Below are 8,346 nucleotides of genomic sequence, written 5' to 3'. Positions count from 1 at the left end.
TGTTGTCCCAGAGGGCCGAGGGACCCGTCGTCCTTTTGATGCTTAAAATAGGTTTACCAATCAGGCGATCCCTGACCGTAGGACGGGCTGAGAACGGAGCTTACTGACCCGCTGCAAAAACATCCCCCAAGGATTCAAAACCGCCATTCCTGGCCCATCGCCATAACGATGTCTCCGTAATGTCTGATCTGCGACCTTTGAACTTTTTGGGAATGAGTACGAGCTTGCGCTAACTGAAGCGCTGGTATTACTTTAGAGAACTCACAATGACCAACAATTGCATGGCTACAAGAAAAAATTTGCTTTGTAAGTATGCAGCTGAGAATATTGCATTTTTAACACGCACGTTAAGGCAATGATCGCTTGTTTAGATAGGGTGAAACCACGCAGAAAGCAACGGGCTATTCAAATAATAATCTAATGTAGCTTTGGAGCTGACGTCGTGGGGAGTTGAGCTTTTTACCTTGTGTAAACACCAAACGTATTTATATTTCTTTTATAAGAGCATTACCACCCAGTGGAGATGAAGGTCTCATGTATTTTTTTTTACATCGGCGAGTTTCTGCGCTATACTCAAGCTAATATCGGCCCTAGAATATCGGCCCTAGAATATTACAAAATTATTTGCAACAAATTAACTCCTGTTTTTGTCCCACGACGTTGTAAGGCTAAGGTGAGTTTTGATCTTCTGGCTTTCGTAATATGAGCTAGCATTGACATCATTAGCATTAGCTTCATGTAACTATGTACACCCGGCGACTCAATAAAGTCGGGTCACGGGAGCGCGCGACAAATTGAATGGTCCCTCGATTTGACGTTGCGCTTCTGGTATCGAGACATACACGCGCGCGTGCGTGTCCAACAACGCTCGCTATCCTGTCTTTTCCTTCATTTCAAGCGGAAAATCTGATCACATTAAGGGTATGGCGATCGGGGTCACTTTCTTTGCTAACATGCCTGGCTTGCACTCGCTTCGGCAGCAAACGGCGAAGGTGAAGTGTGCGTTGCTAGCTCTGCCCGCATCCGACGGATAATATATCTTGCCCATCTAGGTGACGGAGTTGTGTTACAAATATTCCATCGCCTCGTTGTAATTTTTGCCTAGACCTTCCAGTTGGTTGTAGCTAAAAATAAGCGCACCAAGAGGGGAGAAATTGAGATGGTTTATTTGAATAATGTGTGATGACAGGTACTGAAACAGGTATTTCAGGGGAAGAAATCCAAGCAGAGACCAGCGAAGTCGCGGGTTTGACAAAAAAGAACAAAAATTAATAATAGGTTACAATACGCGTTGACACAGAAACAGGCTAAAATTTTGATTTTAGACGGTCAAACGAACGCCATCGCCTTCAAAACTGAGATATAAAAGTCCCGTTGCTGTGCACCCTTTGTCAGTGTCAGACAGTTAGAGCAAAGCACTCTTCACCCTCGCCGTCCACCACCGAAGCGTGTGCCAGCGAGATGAGTTGGGAACAAAAGTGACCTCTAGCGCCAAGTTCTGATTGCGATCACCTTCGTCGCTCGAAGCCTGCGAAAAGACAGGATACGGGGTTGAACGCGCGCTCACACCAGTGTTTGGACACCAGAAGAGTTACGTCAGATAACGTGGCCTCGCATTTTGCCACGCGCTCGCGTGCCCCGGCTTTCGACCGGCTTTCTTTTTTAACTCGTGGTGGCCCCACAAATACCGCCCTCAATGTGCGTATACCCGCCGCGGTGGCTCAGTGGCTAAGGCGTTGCGCTGCTGAGCACGAGGTCGCGGGTTCAATTCCCGGCCGCTACAGCCGCTTTTCTGATGGAGGCGGAAAGCAAAAATGCCCGTGGGTACGAGATTTCAGCGCACGTTAAAGATCTCCAGGTGGACAAAATTAATCCGGAGCCCTCCACTACGGTGCGCCTTATCGCCTGCGTTGCTTCGGCGCGCTGAGCAGACTTTTCAGCTTGATATGTATAACAAACGAGTTTTAATGGCATGATTCTCTTAAGCATGCGACGGATTGTGACGGAAACATATGTAAAGAACTCAGACAAGAGAGTCATTACGTTAAAAGAAGAAATTTAACAGTGTTCTTTTCAGGCGAGGGTCTAGGTTTAGGTGTGACATCACCCCTAAAATTTATGCATGTAGAAACATCACTAAATGTTGTTGGGGAATGGAACGCAGTCTCTCTGTCTTTTCCTTTTTTTTTATTTGTCCGGTGGCATATAACATCCCCGCAATATATTTCTGGCTATGCTACTACTCCTTACAATGGTTTATACGAAGGCTCATCGCAGAAGCAGAAGACAGAAATTTCTACCTACTGCCACGTCAGTTCGCTGCTCTATATTTCTAATGATCCGGCAGAGTTCCGGCATATACTTTCGCCTCAGCTAATGGCAGTCTAACCTCCTTGTATTGGGCCTACATCGGAATTACGCAGCAGCGGGAACAGGCAATTTCAGGCTTACGAAGGGCGCGTGAGTGGGTGATTGGAGTCTGGATAAAGCCACGTATAACGACATCGCAATTCACTCGCAGCAGGGACGCAGCTCCGAACAATAGTCACTAAAGGTAATTGAAAACAACAAGACCCGATGCTTTGGCCCCAACAGGACGCACCACGCTCATGGAATTAAGGCCGTGCCAAGGACAACAGGAATAGCTCCCATCTTGCAGCAAGGCTCTGGCCATGAACGGCAAATAAGCAGCACTTTGTGTTCTTTATTTGTGAACAAACGACCCGCTCTTACTTTGGATGAACCCTAACCTTGACCTTCGAAGTTTGTCGGCCAAGTGCCACAACGTTGTTCGCGAAATTTCTGTTACGTCATGTTACGAAGTCTGCGATGCGTACATGTGGAGCAAAAACTGAAGCCATTTTAAATGGTGTTGGCTTCGTGGCAAAGAAATTCTCGACGGCGCTTTCAGAAAGGAAAAGCTAAAACCTATTGACGTGAATCTTGTGTGCATGGATCAAGTCGCGTACTATTCGCCCTATGCGTATTCCTGGAATTCCTTTTAAAATGTGCGCAATATTCTCGCTGAAATGTGTGGTCTAATAAAATCCGCCAATTAACATATATATTACATCGGCTTAAAGACAGCTGTAGATTACCGGGTGGTTTCGACAATGTTACTAGCTTAAAGCATGAGGTGTAACTATAGTTCTGAAAAAGCTACTTTAAACCATATCACCATGCACATAACTGCCGAAAACACTCCATGGTCGTGCAAACATATATATTCGGAGCATCCACGAATTTAAAGCTTCTAGTCGCAGTTCGACAAGCATGTTTAAATTAGTTTGTGACCATCAAGTACAAGGCAGAGCTGCCAGAAAAGGGCGTCTCAAACAACTATGATCATTAAAATAGTTAAAAATTGAAATTTGTTCAACTAATACGTATCAATAAAAATGTTTGTTTTCAATTAAAGCACAGAGCATAAACCGCGTCAAAATTTAGGCCACCACTTTTTCAAATTCCTCACAAAGCCAAACGGGCTTTTATTTGCCGATTTATTTATTTATTTATTTATTTATTTATTTACAGTGAAACCTGGTAAAAGCGAACTGTAATATGCGGCGTGATTATTTTGATATATCTAATAATTTGATATAGCCCAACCCGTCGATAACGATTTTTTTTGTTACGAGTTCGCAATACGCGGGACCTCCCTGCCATTCCCACATAATTAAACGAACACATAAAGTATGTCATTACCTTACACAAAACAATCCAGTCATTGCATGCAATAAAACTACATTCCGCCTTAACTAGTTACTTCGCAAGAAAGGGGTGACTTTAGTTTTCACTTTCGTTTTGGCGGCACCAACTAGCACTGCATTCTCTACATGAGACATCGTTTGCACCAATTTAAGTCCGTGCCCTTCAATATCGAAGCAAAGTTGGCGGAGAATATCGGCTACAAAAGCGCTTCATGCAGCGTCGGGCGGCTTTACGTTGTGACATCCTCAGTCTATTCAGTGCTTTCAGCAGCACCAGCTACCATGACATCGGCGACGGTGTGTGCGCTCGAGGGGCTCGCAGTGACGGTAACATCGTCGTCCACACTCAGGAAATCCTCCGAGGACATTCCTTCCGGCACAGCATCTGGAACGGTGGCTAGCCATTCGCGCAGTTCGCCGTTGATGCCGACTTGGTCCAGACTCGCTGGCTGGCTGGACTCCGTCATGGATCACGTACGTCGGAAACAGTTACGGAAGGCCTCAGGCGTCACCTCGGCCTATGCGAGGCTCAACAACTCAATCATGGCAATCAGCACTTCAATCGCCGCTCCGAGACAACGCATTTCGGTGGCAATTGTAAGCGCGCTGAGATCGATATATCCAATGTGAACTTCTTTATATTGAATATGCTTCGCATGCTTTGTTATAACAGATTTGCTTTGTTTTATATAAAGCGTAATTCGCTCTATCCTTGTTCGTTATAGTGGGGTTTGACTGTACAACTATGGCCTGTTTGTACCATCTGTGTTGACATACAATGGCGACTACGGCCACATTTCGGGTTTTATAAAGCATCTAAGAGTGGGCCCCTTTACAACGGCTATTATAAAAAGCGTAGCATAAGTGTAAAATATCCAGGGAAGCATCAGTTTGTGCGGGCAGGAGTTCTAACAAATAAAACAGGTGCGGGAACCCTCGAGTCGCCTTTAGCTATCTTAGGTAGAATAATCGCATGATCTGAATGCGCCAGTGTTCAAAGGACTGCTGCAATAATATTCACGGCCAAATTCTGGTCCGTGTTCCAGTCACTCGATTCAAATTTTTGTGCCTTTGCAAATATGGGCCCCGTATCTGCTTGCTTTACAGCGAATGAACTGTTGCCATGGCACATACACGTCCACAACATTCACAGCAAAAGAAACCTTAGGCATGCTCCATGCCTAATATAGCAACGTAACCAAGAGTGTCAGCGCTCTTTTATTCAAACTACCCGTTGAATTGGTTTTTAACCCTCTAAGCTGTGTCATGCGTGTGATGACTAACAAATGCAGGCATACTTAGGTACGGGTCTGCCATGGCTTCCCGCGTTATCGCTTCACGTTTTTATTCGAGGTTCCAAATCTTCATCCAAGATGCCGAAGTTTTCTGAACGTCTTGCAGAATATTTTCACATGCTCGCGGCATTAAAATTTGACCTTAGCCTTATACAAAGGCCCCAAACTTGGAGAAAGAACGAAACGTGGCGCAAACTAGATGTGGACGAGTGAGAGAAGAACGACAGATAGGGGTGCTAACTTCCAACTGTTTATTCAAAGGAGACCACACTAATTAATGAAACAACAACAAAATTACAACGAAGGTATACGAATGCTAACACATGTAGATGGTGGTGACAATTCTTAGAGTAAATAAGTACAACCCTGCTGATATTTGACAGCATATCTTCTCCATCAAGGCAAGAGGACAATCAAGGCGGTCGTAACGCGCATGCGCGCATTCCAGGCTCAGACCAAGCGGTAAGGAGGGATTAAGAACTGCAGGTGCTTCCGGACAATGGGCAAATAAATGAACGCAATTTGATGCATGCAGTGCAACCACCGCCGCCGATGATGATGATGATGAGAAAACTTTACGTTGCCCAAACTGGGGGAGGGATGGTGACGAAAGGGAGCGTTCGACGGTCCTTCCCCGTCAGATGGCGACCAGGAGCCCGTGAGCCCTAGCAGCATCTTCAGCCAGTTGGACAAGGCTGCGTTGAGTCTCTTGGTCGGAGCTGAGCAACACGGCCTCCCATTGCTCCAGAGTCCTTATCAATGTCTGTGATGTGTGGTGTAGTTTCTCGGGACAGGCCCATACGATGTACTACAGGTTAGCTCGTTCCGAGCACCATCTCAAGTGCTCTTTGTAAAGGTCTGGGCATAGGCGATAGACTAGGGGGTTGGGAATGGTGTTGGACTGCAAGAGTCGCCAGGCCACAGACTGCCACCGACTGAGGGAGGGATGCGCCGCCGGGTATTTCAGGCGGCCTAAGCGATAATGAGCGGTGATGTCCCTACATGTCACAAGCCTCTTCCTGCCCCCCGTATGTAGCGATTGCTCATCAAGATCGAGGCGGTCCCGGTAGCTGAAACCTCGGGCTGCTTCGTGAGCATTCTTATTACCAGGCAAGGACAACTGTGCTGGCGTCCATATAAGAAGGACCTCGCGGAGGTTTGACACAGTAAAGGGTTGAAAAAGGCGCTACGCTTGGGGGGAAATTCTACCCTTCTCAAAGTTTCTAATGACTGTTTTCGAGTCAGACACAATTACTTTTGCGGATGTGGAGGATAGGGAAACTGCAATGGCTGCTTCCTCCCCGGTCTCTAGGTGAATTGCACAAACTGAACCAGAGGCAGTTGAATTACTCTGCTGATCCACTGCCACTATGCTCATGGCCGCTCTGCCTAGGTATTCCGCGGCGTCGACGTAGAACACTTGTTTCTTCTCTCGAAGGCGGCGGTGGAGAGCAGCCGCCCTGCCTAGGCGTCGATCAACGTTGTATACCTGGTGTATATTTCGAGGAAGTTGTACGGATATGCGCCCGCTGTGAGTCAGTAACATAACCTTTTTCCCGGGAGTCGTAAATAATGTGGAGTTGTTGAAGGATGGGGCGCCCCGTTTCGCTACTGGAGAGCCGTTGAAGTCGTGCTATTCTTTGCGCCTCAAGAAGCTTTTCAAGGCTAATATGGGTACCCATTGCTTCGAAATGTTCAGTAGATGCTGTGATGGGAATTCCAACCACCTGTTTGTAGGCTTTCCTACTAATGCAGTTAGGTTTATTTTGTTCAGCTTTTTTGAGAGCCAGAAACGGCGCAGCATAGGTAATTGTCTGATAATAAACGCCTACACAAGCAGTACGAGGTTTACTTCTTTGAGGCCCTGATGCCTATTTGCAATCCGAGAGATGAGGTGACTTATTTGGGTCGCGCTCGAGTGTAGTGCTCGGATGGTTTCTGAGTTGGAGCCATCAGCTTGTATTCTGAGGCATAGTACCCTGATGCACGGAACTTGAGGAATAGTGTGCCTTTGTACTTGCAGGAGAATATCTGGGTTAGCTTGATGGCGTCTGCTTCCGCGAATTGAAGGTTGGTACAGAAGCACTTCGGACTTTTGCGGAGAACACGCAAGACCTCGAGGGGTTGCGTAATCATGGAAGATGTCTTGAATATCGCCATGCCTGTCTCCAGACATCTATAACGTGATATCATCGGCATATAAACTATGTTGAAGGCTTGGCAGGCAATTGAGTAGCTGCGGAAGTTTAACAATGGCCACGTTAAATAAGAAAGGGGACAAAACGGAGCACTGTGGAGTGCCCCTACTGCCCATCGCAATAATGTCTGATTACAGTCCGCCAACGACGCGCCGGGCGGTGCGGTTGGAAAGAAAGTCTTTAATGTAGTTATAAGCTCGTTGACCCACATCGACATCAGCAAGGTTGGTCAGGTCAGCGTCGTGGCGGACGTTGTCAAAGACCTTAGTTAGATCTAGAGTAAGAACGGCCCTGGTGTCCAGCGGAGAGCAGCCGTAGCCACGTAGCCATGGACAGCCGAGCGACACGACGCTTTTAAACGTGCCGCACGCCCAAGCCACGCCTCGTTTGCGCTATCTTGCCATGGCCCGTTACGTCAGCGCAATAATAAGCGAATTCCATTATTAAAGCGCCTTACACCAACCTCGCCAGTACTCCTTTTGTCACGAGCTTCGCTCAAGCACGGGCACAGTCAGTTGTCCTGTAGAGCGCTCTGGAGAAGAAACCACGCTGGGCCTTTAACAGGCCGACGTTGGTTATTCAAAACCGCTACTTTCGTTGTGGACCACCCAGTGAAGTGGCCTATGCAACGACAGAACAAAGTTAATTAGACGACACTCCGATATTCGAGAATGTTTTCAATGTTCGGCAACAGTTATATTAGCACAAACGTTCCGGAAAGAATCAAGCGGCGTTATTAATTTACTCCTTCGAACTCATTTGTTCTTAAGATATTCTTTCGGTGAGCGGAGTGTAGAACAAACGGTATTCGGATTATTTTTGATTTCTAATATCACAATATTAGACTCAAAATGACGAGATAAATATTCGGTGCGTTGTAAGAACGCAGAAAATGAATGCTATGAAATAAGAAGATTGAATCCTCTTCGGTCGTTGCGATCAGGTGCCCGCAACATCGCAGTAAATTAATTTGAACGGGAACTCTAGCCTTTCCTGCATGGGGACATGGAGTTAGAAGTAATTTTTACCTGTGCAGTGTTTCAGAGGAAGAAAAGTTAAAATTCAAAATCCCCAAGTGTAACGGCATTACGACTACGCAGGCGTTCCGAACGGAAGCCTTCCGAGAGCCCTGCTGAAACTCGA

Source organism: Haemaphysalis longicornis, unplaced genomic scaffold (assembly GCF_048455015.1).
Source record: "Haemaphysalis longicornis isolate Haplotype H1 unplaced genomic scaffold, Haemaphysalis longicornis Haplotype H1 scaffold_2, whole genome shotgun sequence".
In the NCBI taxonomy this organism is placed as follows: domain Eukaryota; kingdom Metazoa; phylum Arthropoda; class Arachnida; order Ixodida; family Ixodidae; genus Haemaphysalis; species Haemaphysalis longicornis.
The sequence above is the reverse complement of the archived record's forward strand: the minus strand, read 5'-3'. Positions refer to the sequence as shown.